Here is an 18,276-nt window from a genome sequence, read left to right on the forward strand (position 1 = left end):
GCTTAGGCAGGAGTTGGAAATAGCCAGTTTACAAAAGAAGAAATACAAATGGCCAATAAACATTTTAAAAGGTGTTTAACATAATTAGTCATCAGAAAAATGCAAATTGAAACTGCTTTGAGAGAGTCCACCTCTCCTATCATGAACAGCAGGTTATATATGTGTACACACACACACACACACACACACACACACACACACACACACAAACACAATCTGTGTGTATGTGTATGAATATATATATATATATACATATATATGAATATATGTGTAACAATAATAAAGGAAAAGAGGCTACCAATTTAGGAGTGAGCTGGGGCATGGGAGGGCTTAGGTGGAAGGGCTGTGGAGGGGACTGAAGGGAGGAAAGAGAAAGGGGGAAATGATGTAATTATATTTTAATTAAAAGTAAATCTAGTTTAAAATGTCAACAAAATACTGGGGAGAACATGGGGAAATGGAAATCATTTTTTTTAGTGAGAGTATAAATTAGTGCACCCACTGTGGTGGTCAGTGAGGAAGTGTCTCAGAAAGCTAAAGCTAGAGTGTCCACGTCTGGGCACACGCCCCATGCTCTCCTCTCCTTCTAGAGCACACCTGTGTTCACAGTGTTGAGGAAATGAGCCCAGCCTAGATATCTGCCAACCTACATATGAATCATAAAAACATGCTACATATACACGATGGTGTTTTATTCAGCTGTGAAGAAAAATGCAATTCTGAATTTTGTAGCAAAGTGGATAGAAAACTGTAGCTCAACTGGTGTAATGTTGGCATGCTTGCTGTAAGAATAGCCAACTGTTTTCTGAGTGGAATGTAGGCCTGCTCCACATGAATTTACAACCAACTCCAACAAAGGATCCCGAGGTCATAGGCGGTACAGGAAAACCTACTATTGTTTTGCTAAATGGTCACAGTCAAACTTTGTTTTGAATATTTGTGAATATTTATATTCTGACTACTATACTCATCTAATCAGGCTGTTCTTGAAGAAGTTACCTCAGGACCTTTGGAAAATTCCACCAGGTACCTTTGTGCTCTGGAAGGGAAAGGCTGATAACATTCCTCAGATCACAGGAGCAACTGACCTTTGGCCACCTGCAGAGAAGGGAAGCCCAGAGCATGTAGACACATTCCTCAGAGCAGACTGACCATTGGCCACCAGTAGACCTCATTCCCTAACGACCAATCAGTTTAAAAGTCACACTGTTCTGCCAATCACATTGTGCCTAGTGGCTGTTGCTCTATTTTACCCCTGAAAACTGTATAAAAACTGGCTGAACAGACTGCCTGGGGTTGTTGCCTCTCCTTAAGGTGCAGGACAACTCCAGCACGCTGGAACAATAAATCCCTCTTGCTTTTTCATCGATCCCTGGCTCCATGTGGTTCACTCAGAGGTTCCCCAGTAGCTAAGGCTTGTTAGAGTCTTAAATTCCCAGTCTTGGCCAGAGAGGTTCCATTTTGCTATTGACAATGATTAATGAAGGGACTCACAATTTGTCAAAGTTCTGAGAATTTGAGCATGGAGCCTCTGTATCAACTCCCCACCATCCAGAGCTCTGGGGACATAGCAGAGGGAGAGTGGGGGGTTTGTGGGGGAGGGGTATAAAAACTGAAGGGTGTGGAAGCCCTGTGAAACAATGTTGTGCTCAGGAACTCATGAAGGACCTGTAGGAGCTCAAGCCAGTCAACATTCCAGCATGGATGGGGGAAGGGCTCCGATAGCAGAGGAACTATTGGCAGTTAATGGCTGCCAAGGGAGGGGAAGCCATTTTTCTTTGGGGATGTAGCCACTGTATCACCCATGTTCCAAGTGGATGCTTCACTAGGAACATATGGACAATGCCAATTACACTCAGTGGGTTATAAATAAAGGACACATAGAGCAAGAGAAGGACATAAAGGTGGGGGCATATTGGGGGACAGAGGGGGTAATAGAGATGACCAAGATATATTCTACAAATACCTTATTTTTTAAGAAGGCAATTTAGTACTCTAGATAAAAGTTTGAGTGCCTGAGGGTGATGTGAGAATTGAAAAGAGTGTTATCATATGGCTCTGATTTAACTTATAATTAAAAAGCAAAATACATTATTTATGCCAATATGTATGTTATATACATTTGCATATATATACATATATAGACACACATATAGATATATGTAGTGATGCACTGCTAGTAAACTGAATATATGATGGTATGTCCTTCCATATGAATAGCTTGAGTTGAATTCTACTTATTGCTAGTGATATCTTAGCCATACTTACAGCTTGTATGAGTTCTCATAAGGAAATAACCTAATACATTTACCCCTGACTATTAACTAATGAGTGACTGTGCACATATGCAGTCATTATTTTATACATATATATTTACATATTAGTATGTATTTCATTGAATGGTTTCCAAGTTAAACAAATGTTTCCAGTTAGAAGTATATGTACATATATGTGCTTATAAAATAGCGTTAACCAAAACTAGAGACTGGGGGAGGGGTTCTTGAGAATAAAAAGCTTTATTGTACAGATGTCAGAAAAAGTCCATGTGGTCCTAGGACAAGTTACTGGACTCCCAGCAGGAAGGCAAAGTAGCAGTTAGTAATATGTCTGCTCGACTTAAGAATGGAAACTTGGGGGAGGAAATATAAAGGGCTTACTCCAAGACTGCACGGGCTATAGATAAGACAATGCACGGGGGTGGGCAGTAATTCTCCATAAGGAGAAGCACTTTGCTGCTGCAAGATTAAGATTAATAACCCAGGATGTTTATTTACTTCTGGAGTGGTAGTGTGATGGTTTTCAATCTGACATCTAGAATCACCTTGGCAGATGGTCCTGTGGGTACTCTTGTGGGAGATTCCTGAGTACATTAATTGATGTGGAAAGACCCATTCTTTTCTCCTTTATTGAATGAGAAGTCCATACATGCATATAACATGTTTTGATCAAGTCCACCCCTCAATCCCTCCCTTCCAGTTCTTCTATTTCTCCACCACCTCCATCCTCTCCCAATCTCATATGTTATCTTTTAACCCATGGAGTGCACTTAGCACTGCCAGTATGTGCTCATGCAGAGCATCTATTGGAGCATGAGTAGTTCTCCCAGGACAGTTCCCTGAAGAAAACAGGCTCTCTGTCTCAACAGACACCAGTTGCCAATAGTGCCTCAGCAAAGGCACTATTGGATTGCAGGGGTGGGATTTCCTGACCATCTCCCACACCGGTGATGATATTTTGTCTGCCTTGATTTTGTGAGGCCTGTGCACGCAGTCACATCTGTTGTCAGTTATGTGCAGCTTCCAAGGTGTGTCAAGAAAATGTTGGGTTTTGTTAGTCATCCACTGCCCCTGGCTTCGGCTCCAGCTCGGCTCTGGCTCTTAGAATTCTTTCGAGTCATCTTCCACCTTGATCCCTGAGCCTTACTTAGGAGGAGAGAGTGCCATATGAATGTCCCATGTAGGGCTGATTGATCCACAGTCTCTCATTCTCTGCACCCTCTACTGTCACTAGAAGGTTCTCTGATGAGGCCAGAGAGCTTCACTTATCTATGGTTATAATGATATGTCTTTAGCAGTCTGTTTAACACTATGTTTATTTAGAAGAATAATAGTGAGGGTTCTTCTCTATTATCTAGCCTCAGGTTGGCTCTGTCAGTGGTGCCAGGTTTGAGCACTGCCTTGTGGAATGGGCCTTAAACACAACTAGAAAGTGTTTGGTTACTCCCATAACATTCATGCCATATTCTAACAGTTGGCATATCTTGCCAGACAGTTGTTATTGCAGCTCCCAGGGTTCACATCTGAGTAATACTGATGATTGCTTTTCTCCCATGTAGCATACACAGCACCTTCCAGCACTATAAAAGAACTATCCAGCAGGAATGAACCTTCCAGGCTGGTACCGGATTGATTTCTCCATGCTCTGTGACTTAAGTACGTGGTATCTTCAGCAATAGCGGGAAAGATCCATCGTAATTGTTCTGTAATCAAGGGATTCTGGATGGCATAAAATGGAGAAAGTAGACATTCATCACCTTGTTTCCGCATTGTGAACACGGAAAGACCAGCTGCTTCAAGCTCCTGCCGCCTTGACTTTTATGCCACAGTGAACTGCACTTGAGTATGAGCCAAAGTAAACCCTTCCTTCCTTAATCTGATTTCATCAGTATCTTATCACAACAACAGGAAAATAAGCGAAGACACAGCACCTGAAGTTTGACCATCCAGAAAATCATCAGTCACTCAGGATTAGGGAACAGTTCTGGTTGGTTCTCCTGTCAGTGGCAAGCTGATTAATGGCCTTTATCTGTCCTCACATCTCTCCTCTAGTTGGAGACTTCTTGGGATTTTTCTCTTTTCAATAGATTCATTATAGAAACACACACAGATGAGAATGAGTGCATTATGTGCATATATACATAAACGTATGTAAATACACTTAAATTCTGATTCCTGTCATCTAGCTCAACATTTTAGTGATTAAACATAGATGCTTTGACTAAGACCATAGAAATAATAAATGAAATCCTCAAATATGGATAGAGATAGAACAAAGAAGAAGATGTAATTTAGTGTGAGATGGCCAGCTTCCTGAACAACAGGAAGACATAGGAATAAGTTAGAAGTGTGCTACTTTATGCTTTCCATAGCACTAAGAAGCAAAACTGACATCCAAACTGAAATCAAAAGAAAAAAGAAGCAGCTGTTCATTGGCCCCAGGCAGGCTAGCCTGATAGCCATTAAAGGATGTTTACTGTCATTGTTTTACATACAGTAAACTGGTGATGGGGAAGCTCTAGTATGTGGCGGTGGTAGACAGGCTTTACTCCCCAGTTAAGGTCCCGCCCCATCATCCCAGCTGGTCTACCTGGGACAGCCTGCTGAGACAGGAGCCCAGCATAGCAGCCCTCTGAGAGGCTCCACCCAGCATCTGACTGAGACAGATGTGGACATCCACAACCAAACATTGAACTGAGGTTGGGGACACCTATGGAAGAGTTGTGGAAGGACTGAAGGCCCTCAAGGAAATGGCATCCCTACAGGAAGACCAACAGTGTCAACAACCGGGACCCCTGAGAGCTCCCGGAGACTGAGCCACCAACCAAAGTGCACACATGGACTGGTCCCAGGCCACCAGGCATGTATGTAGTAGAGGGCTGCTATGTCTGGCTTCTCTGGGAGAAGATGTGCCTAATCCTGCAGAAACTTGATGTACTGAGGTTGGGGAATACATGGAAGGATGTCCTCTCAGAGGCAAAGGGAAGAGAGGAACACAGAAAGGGGGAACTGGGAAGGGGCAGTATTTGGGGATGTAAATAAGTAAATAAACAAATAATTTTTAAAAAATCCTGCCTCATACATACTGCCTGAAAGAATGATGCCCATCACTTAGAAACTCAGGGGCACTGGAAACTTGAGTTAAAGAAGCCCAAGGATGCCCAGCGGGGCACAGATCAGACTGTGGGGTTCTCCAGAGCTCTGGCTTTCCCCGTCTGCATCTATCTTTTGTGTGTGTGTGTGTCTGTGTGTGTGTGTGTGTGTGTGTGTGTACACTGACAGTCAGCAAGCACTGCTCTAGGGAAGGCCCTCTTCTGGGCCCACGCTGGACAGAGTGCCTGTGTTCAGACCCGGGCTTCTCCACCCACAGGGCACACAGCCACACTCAGATTGGCTGGCTTCTTCAAGCCTTGGTTTTTCAACTCTGTAGTGCTTCAGAGCAGATGGAAAGATGGTGTTTGGTGGAGTTACTGTTTGAAAGAGCTTAGGGCATAGTGTATATTAGTAGTAGTATTCACATTCAGTCACCACCCTCACCACCACCATCACCACCACCACCACCACCACCACCATCATCATCATCATCACCACCATTATGTACAAAGCATCAAAGGGCAGTCATTGTGGAGGGGGTGTGGCAGTGAGTCTTCTGGGAAAGGTAAGCTTATGACTTAGCCTTTGTTCCTTTCCTGTCTGTGAGGCCCCAAAGACAAGGGGTTAAGATAGACATTGTGTTGGGATAGACAACAGGATGAGTTCCACAGAGCAAAGTCACTTGTGTGGCATGGGACATAAACAATATCTTAACATTTACATAATATCTTAACATAAACAATGTCTTAACATTTGAGCTTAATACTTATGCCATAAATGTACAGGGCCATCTTACGAATACTCAAATAAAATACATGAGGGGGGACTCCCTTGGCCTCCATCCTGAACCTAGGCCCATCCTTCCATGCGCTACCCAGAAAGGACTATGCACTACACACATCGTGATTCAGCTTCCACGCTGCTTTGTACTGCTGTTCAGCTGCATCTGGAGAGGTTTCCATGTGACTAATTATAAACAGTTCTACCTCACAGATTCTTTCCCACATGTATCTCTTACCCCTCATCGTGATGGCCAGCATCAGCAGTGGTGAGTGGTAAGCCCAGTTCTTGGGACCCCTGGAAGAACACCAGAATGTCCAAGTCTGATGTAATAACAGAGACTCAGCCGGGTGTGGTGGCACATTCCTTTAATCCCAGCACTTGGGAGGCAGAGACAGGCAGATTTCTGAGTTCGAGGCCAGCCTGGTCTACAGAGTGAGTTCCAGAACAGCCAGGGCTACACAGAGAAACCCTGTCTCGAAAAACAAACAAACAAAAAAACCCATACCCCCCCCCCAAAAAAAAAACCCAACCAAACAAAAACACACAAAAAAACCCCAGACTCTTTTTCCCATGAGTCTGACTTGGACCCCAAGCCTTCCCCAAGGCCCAGGTTAGGGGCTTGGAGTATTTATACGTTCATATGCATTAAGCTGGGATCCTAGAACCTTGGGGTTACGTGACAGGGGAGGTGATAGTGGGAGTGCCATTCTTCAACCCTGATAACATCATTTGTTCAGGCAGTGGGGTGGAACTGCAGATGCACACATCTGCAGAGGGACCTTCCTGACCTGGGAAGAGTAACTTATTGCGTCATTAGAAGCTAGTGTATCTTTACAGCCCGGTCACAGCTGTCTGGGAACACTTAGTTGCCCTTCTCCCCTAGTCCAAGAGTGGGTTTTCTATTATTTCAAGGATATCAGTCTCCGCTTCCTTCAAGGGCAGGAGCCATCTGTACCAGGGAAACGCTGGTTATCAATCAAGGGAGTATTGGCCTTGGTGACAAGGAGGCTTGGGTATGGTGCTTTCTGTCTGTTCCCAAGGCTGGCATCTGCCCTGTGGGGGGAGGTCGTCGGGGGAAGGGAGCACTACTGTGAAAAGGAGAAAGGGGGAACTGCAATATTCCAGTGCCAGGCTGGGCCTTCTCCAAAGGCCAGAGGAGCCTATGAAGTGGGGAGGGAAAGAATGTTAACTTCTCTAGCCCCCGTGAGGCAAGGAGGTGCAGAGGCAGGCTCCCTGTGCCTCCGTAGTGAGCGAGCACATCCCTTAGACAGTGAGCTACTGTTTGGTTTTACCAGCTGTAAATAGAGACAGACCACAAGTCGCTCTGAGCTTCAACTTCCTGATCTACTGATGATAGGTCATGTTTCTAAATCTCCACACAGCTATGCTAATCTCTGTTTTGGCTTTTGAGACAGAGAAAACCCAATCTTTACTAAAAATCTGAACAAAGAAAGTTGTGTCAGTGGGCAAAACCTGATAGCCCCAGGGATGCTTCACACCAACAGGATATGCCTCCCACAAAGTGGGGTCTCTTCAGAGAGTCTGTCTGACTTAATTCTCACAACTCATAACAGAGTACTCAAAACAATGTGGGCCTATTCTACCTTCCAAGAGTCAAGGTACTTTGATATATTCCCAGATTAAATAATGCAGTTGGGTTGTTTGTTGAAGGGCATTAAAGAGAAGATCTAAGTGTGTGATGGTTAAAAAAAAAGGGGGATTTGAGTGCCCAAAAATGTACACTCAGTCTTTTGTTCAATGTTTATTGAGCAACTACTATATGCAATGGTGGGGATATTAAAGAAAATGGCCCAAGAACCTCTAAAGTCTTAGTAATGGATGCTGTCTCCCTGTGGGGTGTGTAGTGGATGCTGTCTCTCTGTAGGGTGTGTGCATTATGGAGACTATCTCTTGTTGCCCAGCCTATCACCAAAGTGTACGGGTTGTTGAAGAATCTGATAAAGCACTGGAAGCTGCTTGTCAGTTTGCTTCCTTAGCCACCGAAGGAGGAGAATAACAGTAACCTTTTCATTCTTGTTTTTATTTTTTATCATTGCTTTTCGACCATGCAAAGTGCCATGACTGATAGCAAAAAGGAGACTCCCTTTTCACGGTGCAGTAAATGGGAGAGGGTGTTGGCGTATGACTGAGCAGTGTGATCATTATTGCTGTCAGCTTGACTAGATCTAAAACCAGCTACAGCTACAGCTCTGAGAGTGTCTGTGAGGAGTGTCTAATGAGGCTAAGTCAAGTGGGAAGACCAAGCCTATATGTGAGCAGCACTAATCTGTGCTCTGAGGTCCTGGGTTGAATGAGTGCAGATATTCACTCTGCTTCCTGGCAGCTATGGGAGGATAGCTGCCTCTTCCTGCTGCTGTGGCCCTGTCACAAACTGTGGAGCCAAACTCAGGCTGCCTTTGTAGGGAATTTTGTCTCAGTAATGAGCACAGTCATGATGGCAAACAGTGAGCCTGAGTGTGGGGTGTGTGGAGAGGTTAACTGTGAAGGCTGTATCGTTGAATGAGGAACAGGTGAGGAGGAAGGACCATGGCAACTTCCTTCTGGGTTAGCTTTGGGTCACTGTGATGAAATGCCTGAGATAACTATGTACAACGTGTAGAATTTATTTTAACTCAGCCTTCAGAAGTCTCAATCCATGGTCACTTGGCCTGGTGACCTTTGACCTGTGATGACATAATACATCACAGTGGGTGAAAACTGATCACCTCCTGACAACAGAGAAGCAAAAGAAAGACCAGAGGACCCAGGCACAGACAGATCCATCCAGGGCACATTCCCAGCCACAGACTTTCTCCAGAAAGGCACCACCACTTAAAGTCTCTGCTGCTTCCTGTAGTCCCTAAAACAGACCTCTCACGAGCCAGCTGCCTCCCAAACACCTCTCACCTCCTAGCACTACCACTACCACACTTGGGACAGAGCCTTCAAGACCTGAGCAGAAGGTAAATCTTTGGATTCAAACCAGCTCCACCTTCGAACTGCAGTAGGTAAGACATGGGGAGCTCACAGCCTCATCTGTCTTCAGGCACACTTTGGTGCTAAGCCTTTGGGGAAATGAAGGTCAACCCCTGTGGGGTAATGGGCTATGTACAGACAGCCCGGTCTCCAGTCGAGCTGAGGTTTTGAACTCTGGTGGGACCTGATGGGTGGTAATTTCCACCTACATGGGATGGAAGGCATTCCCTCATGTCTCCTGGACCCCCAGCTCCTGTTGAAGTTACCTCCCCCTCAGCCCCCACAAGAGAAGCATGTGGCTAGCAGTCATGTAGACAATGTCTCAAGCTTCTGGCATTCTGGCTAGACTCCTCCCCACAGTTACCTAGCAACAACAAGATAGCCCAGCCATCTATAAGAGGGGCTGCTTGGATTCTCCTTGCTCTCTTACTCTCTCTCTCTAAGCTTTTACCTGTGGAGAGCTGTGCCGTGAGCAATCGCCATTATAAGATGGTGCCGGCCTCTGCTGTGCCTAACTAGTAAACAAGCCTTGTACGCAGGTGCGAGAGTGAACTCACACCTAGTCACTGCCCATCTTGGGGCGTAGTAATGGGGTGATGGGCAAGCAACGAATCAGGAGCTGACACGCCACATCAGGTGCTGAAATGCCATGGCTGAGGGCTATATAAGCAACACCATTTTCCGGGGTCTGAGTCTTCCCTCCTGAAGAAGCAATAAAGCTTATTGTTGCAGAAGATTCCGGTTGTCCGAGTGTGTTCTTGCCGGCGAGAATGATAGCTCGGGACAAGTGGCGCCGAGGAACCCGGGAACTTTATACCATCACACCAGCATAAGGGAGATCCCCCCGTTCGTGGGGCGGAATCAGAACTGCAGGACATTAAGGCTCTGTAAGGTATGTACAGTCTTGAAATTTCTCCAGAGTTAGACGCCCTTTTGATTGTTTTCACGGTGATTATTCCTTCCCCTTCGGTTTAGTTTTGCTTCCACCGCTGGAACTGCTGACTGGTTCTCAGTAGTGGTCAGGCCTGGACAGCGACCAGTATGGGAATCTCCCACTCTATAGTAACGGCCTTATGGTCAGTCTTGAAGCAGTGTGGCCTGAAAATTGCCACTAAGACTATAGAGGGATTTGTCAGGGAGATAGACCGTGTGGCACCATGGTATGCTTGCTCAGGGTCATTAACTGTCGCCTCATGGGACAAACTGAAAGGAGATCTAGTTAGGGAACAGCAGAACGGCAAACTTAAAGCAGGGACCATGCCATTGTGGAAACTGGTGAGATCGTGCTTAACAGACGAGGATTGTCAGCAAATGGTTGAAGCGGGGCAGAAAGTTTTGGACGAAATTCAAGACAGTCTATCAGAGACTGAGCGGGGAGAGAGGTTAAGAGTTGAGAGGAAACAAGGTGCACTGAAGAATAAAGGCCTTTCCACGGGCCTTGAGCCCGAGGAAATGAAATATAAGGGAAAAATGCCCTGGGAGAGCTTAGAAAAAGGGATGGAAAGGGAGAGAAGAAGAGAGATCGAGCTGGGGAGGCACATAAGGAAAGGAGCCTCTACCCACCATTAGATGAGTTCAAGGCACTAGCTGTCAGTAGCTCAGAATCGGAGAAGGGACTTAGCTCCTCTGAGGAAACAGACTTAGAGGAAGAAGTGGCAGGCTATGAGGGAGAAAGATACCAGCCAGATGAAAGACGAGTTAATCAGTCACAGAATAAGACAGAAGCAGCTAGAGACAACTGTCAGTTCGCTGCGCGGTCTCTGGGCCCTCGACCTCTGGGTCCTAGTGCACCTCCGCCCTATGTGCAGAGGTATCATTCAGACTCATTCATTTCAAAAGAGGAACAGAGAAAAGTGCAGCAAGCATTCCCAGTCTTTGAAGGTGCCAATGGCGGATGTGTTCACGCCCCGGTGGAGTATATACAGATTAAAGAACTTGCGGAGTCAGTCTGTAACTATGGAGTCAATGCCAACTTTACTGTAGCCCAAGTCGAAAGGCTTGCAACTCTGGCAATGAACCTCGGTGATTGGATGACCGTAGTAAAAGCCGCATCCCCTAACATGGAAATGTATTTAGAATGGAAAGCTTTGTGGCAAGACTCCTGCCAAGCACAGGCAAGGGCCAATGCCAATGTTGAAGGGGACCAAGGAACATGGGCTTTTGAGTTGCTTACAGGTCAGGGACAACACGCTAATAATCAGACAAATTACCATTGGGGAGTGTATGCTCAGATCTCAGCTGCTGTCGTTAAGGCATGGAAGACACTCTCTAGGAAGGGAGAGGCAAGTGGACATTTGACAAAGATTACTCAGGGTGCCCAGGAGTCGTTCTCAGATTTTGTGGCTAGAATGACAGAAGCGGCAGGGAGAATTTTTGGGGACCCAGAGACAGCTATGCCTTTAATTGAACAGTTGATCTATGAACAGGCTACGCAGGAATGCAAGGCGGCTATTACACCTAGAAAGAGCAAGGGATTGCAGGACTGGTTAAAGGTTTGCCATGAGCTTGGAGGGCCACTCACTAATGCCGGTTTAGCAGCTGCCATTCTACAAGGGCAAAAACACCCTGACACGGCTGAGCTCAAACTCTGCTATAATTGTGGCAAACCGGGACACTTAAAAAAGGACTGTAGAGCCCTTGTCAAAAGGAGAGCGCCAGGACTGTGTACTAAGTGTGGGAAAGGATATCATTGGGCCAGAGATTGTCGTTCAGTCAAGGACATTCGAGGCAGGCCCCTGCAGCCAGGATTCCCTCAAGCAGTAGATAATGAGGCCATTCCAAAAAACCAGTACAGGGCCCCCAGGTCTCAGGGCCCGAAAACATATGGGACCCCGACAGGCAAAAGGTGGACCCCACAGTCCGCAGGGTAACAGAAGGATCAGCTGGATTGGACCTCCGTACCACCACCCGATTCATGCTGATGCCCCAAATGGGGACAGCCCATTCCTACTGACTACAAAGGGCCTTTGCCATCTGGAAGTGTCAGCCTAATACTGGGCTGGGCCTCCCTTACCTTACAAGGTCTTATTGCTCACCCTGGAGTCATAGATCAAGATTATGAAGGGGAACTTCAAGTTCTCTGTTCCTGTCCTCAGGGTGTCTTTTCTATTTCACAAGGGGATAGAATAGCTCAATTAATAATTTTGCCAAGCCTACATGGCTGTTTTCCTTCCTCTGGTGTCCCTCGAGCTATCAGAGGAATTGGTTCTACTGGAAATGATTCTGCCTACTTACTAATGCCTCTTGACTCCAGGCCATCCTTAGAATTAGTTATAGAAGGGAAACAATTTAAAGGAATTTTAGACACAGGAGCAGATAAAAGTATCCTCTCTTCCCAATGGTGGCCAAAAGCCTGGCCCGTTACTCAGTCATCATGTTCTTTGCAAGGCTTAGGTTATCAGTCCTGTCCCACTATTAGTTCCCGTTCTTTGAGCTGGACAGTGCCTGAAGGTCAAACGGGACGATTCACTCCCTATGTTTTACCACTCCCAGTAAATCTCTGGGGGAGAGACATTTTACAGGCACTAGGAATGACCTTGGCTAATGAATACTCACCACAAGCTGTTCAAATGATGAAGAAAATGGGCTATAAAGAAGGAAGAGGATTAGGGAAAGGAGAGCAGGGTAGACTTGAACCTATCTCTCAAGAAGGTAATAATGGGAGACAAGGTTTGGGTTTTTCCTAGGGGCCATTGAGGGCTCCATGCCCATACCATGGCTTACAGAGGAAGTTGTATGGGTTCCTCAATGGCCTCTCTCCTCTGAAAAGTTAGAAGCAGCCACAAAACTAATTTCTGAACAGCTATGCTTGGGTCATTTAGAGCCGTCTACCTCACCCTGGAATACACCTATTTTCATAATTAAGAAAAAATCTGGCAAATGGCGCTTATTACATGATCTTAGAGCAATTAATGCACAAATGCGCCTGTTTGGGTCAGTTCAGCGAGGGCTACCATTGCTTTCTGTTTTACACAAAAATTGGGAAATTATAATTATAGATGTTAAAGATTGTTTTTTCTCTATAACTTTATGCCCTCAAGATAGGCAAAGATTTGCATTTACCATCCCAGCCATTAATCATTTAGAACCTGATCAAAGATACCAATGGAAGGTCCTACCTCAGGGGATGGCGAATAGCCCCACCATGTGTCAACTGTATGTGCAATTGGCACTTAAGTCAGTTAAAGAGCATATTCCATCATTACTTTTGATAATTTATATGGATGACATTTTGATTTGCCATAAAAATTCAGTTATTGCAAGATGCATACCCTATATTAATAAAAACATTAGGGCAATGGGGATTGCAGGTGGCCACCGAAAAGGTGCAAATTGCTCGAATGGGAGCCTTTCTAGGGTCACTCATTTATCCTGACAAAATTGTTCCTCAAAAATTAGAGATTCATAAAGATCAACTACATACTTTGAATGATTTCCAAAAATTGCTAGGAGATATTAATTGGCTAAGACCATTTTTGAAAATTCCATCAGCAGAATTAAAGCCTTTATTTGATATATTAGAGGGAGATACCCCCATCTCCTCCCACAGAGCACTTACCCTAGCTGCATGTCAAGCTTTACAAACTATAGAAAAGGCCTTACAAAATATTCAATTACAACGCATTGATGAGTCAAAGTCATTTGAATTGTGCATATTAAAAACTGCACGGTTACCAACAGCAGTCTTGTGGCAAAATGGATCCTTATTGTGGGTCCACCCTAATGCTTCCCCTGCAAAAATCATTGAGTGGTATCCTAATGCAGTTGCTCAACTTGCACTTCGGGGGATAAAAGCAGCCATTACTCATTTTGGGAAAGAACCTCATATGCTAATTTTGCCTTATACCTCTGCTCAAGTTCAAACCCTGGCAGCAACAACTAATGATTGGGCAGTCTTGGTTGCCTCCTATTCAGGACAAATTGATAATCATTATCCAAAACATCCAATTTTACAGTTTGCCTTAAGCCAAGTCATAGTCTTTCCAGTAATGACAGCCAAACACCCACTTCTGGATGGGGTAGTAGTGTATACAGATGGATCCAAATCTGGCATAGGTGCATATGTAGTAAATGGCCAAGTAACATCTAAACAATATAATGAGACATCACCCCAAGTTGTAGAGTGTTTGGTAGTTCTAGAGGTCCTTGAAACTCTCCCGGGACCACTCAATATTGTATCTGATTCCTTATATGTGGTTAATGCAGTTAATATGCTTGAAGTTGCTGGTTTAATTAGACCCTCTAGCAAGCTTGTTCACATTTTTCAGCAAATTCAGTCAGCCCTGTTACATAGAAGACATCTTGTGTATATTACTCATGTTAGGGCTCATTCTGGCCTTTATGGCCCCATGTCTCATGGAAATGACTTGGCAGACAAAGCCACTAGAATCGTGGCTGCTGCTCTGTCCTCGCAGGCAGAGGCTGCAAAGGAGCATCATAAACGCTTCCACATGACAGCTGAAACATTACGCTGCCGTTTCACTTTAACCAGGAAGGAAGCTCGTGACATTGTCACCCAATGTCAAAATTGTTGTCAGTTTTTGCCTACTCCTCATGTAGGGGTAAACCCCCGAGGCATCAGGCCATTACAAGTCTGGCAAATGGATGTCACTCATATTTCCTCCTTTGGAAGAAATCAATATTTACATGTTTCCATTGACACCTGCTCTGGTGTTATGTTTGCTACACCTTTAACAGGTGAGAAAGCCTCTCATGTTATACAGCACTGTTTAGAAGCGTGGAGTGCTTGGGGCAATCCCACAATTCTTAAAACTGATAATGGGCCAGCATATACCTCTACTAAATTTCAGCAATTTTGTCATCAAATGGATTTCACTCACCTGACTGGCCTTCCTTATAATCCTCAAGGACAAGGCATTGTGGAACGTGCCCATCGTACACTCAAGTCTTATTTTATAAAACAAAAGGGGGGAGTTGATGAGACTCTGCCCTCAGTGCCAAGAGTAGCTGTATCCATGGCACTCTTTACACTTAATTTTTTGAATCTTGATGAGCAAGGTCGCTCTGCAGCCGATCGACATAGCTCAGACCCTGATAGATCAAAAGAAATGGTGAAATGGAAGGATGTCTTATCTGGTCTGTGGAAAGGCCCGGATCCTATTTTGATAAGATCCAGGGGAGCTGTTTGTGTTTTTCCACAGAGTGAAGACAACCCATTTTGGCTGCCGGAACGACTCACCCGCAAGATAGTAATCAAGGATGGTGTGGAAGATGCTGACCTCCCGAGGACTGCTCCTGATCCTGACAATGCTGAACTTGTCTCAGGTTCCTAGTATGAGGGGCGAACAGAGATGGGCCATTCTCTCGACTTTCCCTAAACCAATGCCAGTTCGCCATGATGCTATAGTTTTTCCAAAATTCTTTACTACTAATAAGACATTAGATTTACCATATCTACTCTATGATCCCACCCGAGCACCATTAGGAGAAAATCACTCTTTATTAGAACAGGGTTCTTTATGTTTTCAAGTTAATGGACCAGGAAAATGTATTAACCTCACAGTCAGAGCTTTGGGGAGGTTTAATGAGCACCGAGGAGGTTGGGTGAGCACAACCCAAGATACTTCCAATGCAGATATAACCTTTACAAATCGGACCTTCTGGCAGGAGGCAATTTGGGTTAATGGTACATTTCTACCACCTAACTTTTCAGACAAAGAACGTCCCCCCCCAACCAAAAATAGCCCCTCATTGTAGCTTGGAAGATAAAGGGCTGATCCTGCCTTGGTCTGATTGTCAATCCTCCATCACTCGTTGGGCAGATCAGAGTAAAACCTTTTCCTTTTCTCCCAACATGATGGCTGATCCAGAGAAGGAATTTGTTATGAAAAAGGGACTTTTCATACAGGACTTTAGAATGCATCCCTTTCACAAGTGGGTGCTTTGTGGAGTCAATGGCAGTTGTACAGAATTCAATCCTTTGATCTTTATCCAGGGAGGAGCAGTTGGAAAGGCTTCTTTTACTGGCATTTCAAGATTTGCTCAGTATTGGGGAATGCATGCTGCCTCCCTGAACTCTTATGGATATACTAATACCAGTGTAGAGATCACTGGGTTCAATAAAACTTTGGTAAACCCGATTAATTATCCACCTACCCCAGTCTGTGTTTACCCCCCTTTCTTGTTTATTCTTTCAAATGATTCATTTGAAGTCTGTTCCAATGATTCTTGTTGGATTTCTCAATGTTGGGATGTAACAAAGGATACCCCGTGCCATGGTGGCCCGGATCCCACGTTGGATCCCTGTTCCGGTGGAAACACCCTCCACCTTATCCCTGTTTCGACAAAAAAGAGATTTTGGCATTACTGCTGCCGTAATCATAGCAATTTCAGCCAGTGCAGCTGCTGCTACAGCTGCAGGGTACGCTATGGCTAGTACGGTTCAATCAGGCACAAAATTAAATCAGCTTTCAGCAGATCTGACTGATGCTATCACTGTCCAAACTTCTGCTAGTACCAAGTTAAAGGGAGGGCTGATGATTTTGAATCAGCGCCTTGACCTGGCGGAGGAACAGATAGGCGTCCTATACCAGATGGCCAGTTGGGTTGTGAAAGAAAGTTGGGCGCTCTGTGTATTACCAGTGTACAATATGAAAATTTTACTCATGCAGCTAATCTGTCTAGACAGCTTTCCTTGTATCTTGCAGGAAATTGGTCCAAGGGATTCGATGAAACTCTTTAGGCCCTGAGGGTGGCAGTTTTAAAGATCAACTCAACGCGAGTGGACCTGACATTGACAGAGGGCCTCTCCTCCTGGATTTCATGTGCATTTTCTTATTTAAGGAATGGGTGGGGGTAGGTTTATTTGGTGTTGCCACCTGCTGTGGACTTGTGTTCATGCTCTGGTTGGTTTGCAAGCTCAGAACCCAACAAACAAATGACAAGGTTGTGATAGCTCAAGCACTTGCTGCCATTGAGCAAGGGGCCTCCCCTGAAATCTGGCTATCTATGCTCAAGAATTAGTTGACATTGGTGGCTGGCCTCTTTAGTAGAGTTCGCCCTAGGTCATTTAGTAGTTAATGTCACATAGCACTGCGGTATCCAGGGATGGGCAACTTTCCTCATGCACAGATCAACCTAAGACACGGGGCCTGGTGGTGATAGGGTTACCCTATGACGGGAAAGGCTGTGACACTAGAGGAACAACCTAAGACAGGAGCCACAGTGGATGGACATAATTACACAGACCTAGTCCAGCCTCATTTTAATAAAATAAAAAGGGGGAGATGTGGAGAACCGTGCCACGAGCAATCGCCATTATAAGATGGCGCCGGCCTCCGCTGTGCCTAACTAGTAAACAAGCCTTGTACGCAGGTGCGAGAGTGAACTCATGCCTAGTCACTGCCCATCTCGGGGCGTAGTAATGGGGTGATGGGCGAGCAATGAATCAGGAGCTGACATGCCACATCAGGTGCTGAAATGCCATGGGTGAGGGCTATATAAGCAACGCCATTTTCCAGGGTCTGGGTCTTCCCTCCTGAAGAAGCAATAAAGCTTATTGTTGCAGAAGATTCTGGTTGTCCGAGTGTGTTCTTGCCGGCGAGAACGATAGCTTGGGACATTCACCTCTTTTTCTTACTCTCTAATTCTCTTTCTCTCTTTCCCTTCCCCCTTCTCTCCTCTTGGCCATGGCTGGTCTCTCTCTCTTATCTTCTCTTTTCCCCCCTGCCTTCCTATAATAAATCTCTAAAACCATAGACTGTCTCTGTTCATCAAGGCCCGGACTAAAGACACTTGCCTGTGTGGGAATCACCCAGCGCCCCCATCTCTCCCTGCCCTCTTCCCTTATTTCCAGGGCCTAGTGCCACCAGGGGTCCCTATTCTGTTCTCAGCTCCTCCACCATATCCAGTGTAGGATACTGGAGACTTAAGAACCTGGTACAGGGGCCTGGTACATGGGCCCCTTGTTCACTCCCCCGCTGTGTGGGGTCTGTGGCTTTACACAGCCAGATGCCCACCCAGGCCGCGTGGAAAGTGTCTGGCAGTTCTCCTGAAAGAAAATTAAATTCAAGGTCCATGACTCATGCGGCTTGCTAGTTAGGAGGGCTTTTTGGGCCAAGGGCAAAGAACAAAGGCTGTTGCTGTTAAGTCATTCCAGGAACTGGCTAGCCATAAAGATAGGAGAAGA

The 18,276-nt window shown here is 45.4% G+C and overlaps 1 long non-coding RNA gene across 1 annotated transcript; it reads left to right on the top strand.

The window, feature by feature from the left end:
• Positions 1 to 9,038: 9,038 nt before the first annotated feature.
• On the top strand, positions 9,039 to 15,369 carry LOC147004996 (uncharacterized). Its single transcript, XR_015046825.1, has 3 exons — positions 9,039 to 9,160; positions 9,861 to 10,020; positions 15,290 to 15,369. It is a non-coding gene; the product is annotated as an uncharacterized LOC147004996 (long non-coding RNA).
• The last annotated feature ends 2,907 nt before the right edge of the window (positions 15,370 to 18,276 follow it).

The sequence above is a fragment of the Mus caroli genome, unplaced genomic scaffold, assembly GCF_978045245.1.
Source record: "Mus caroli unplaced genomic scaffold, Mus_caroli_1 scaffold_4, whole genome shotgun sequence".
NCBI classification, from domain to species: Eukaryota; Metazoa; Chordata; class Mammalia; order Rodentia; family Muridae; genus Mus; species Mus caroli.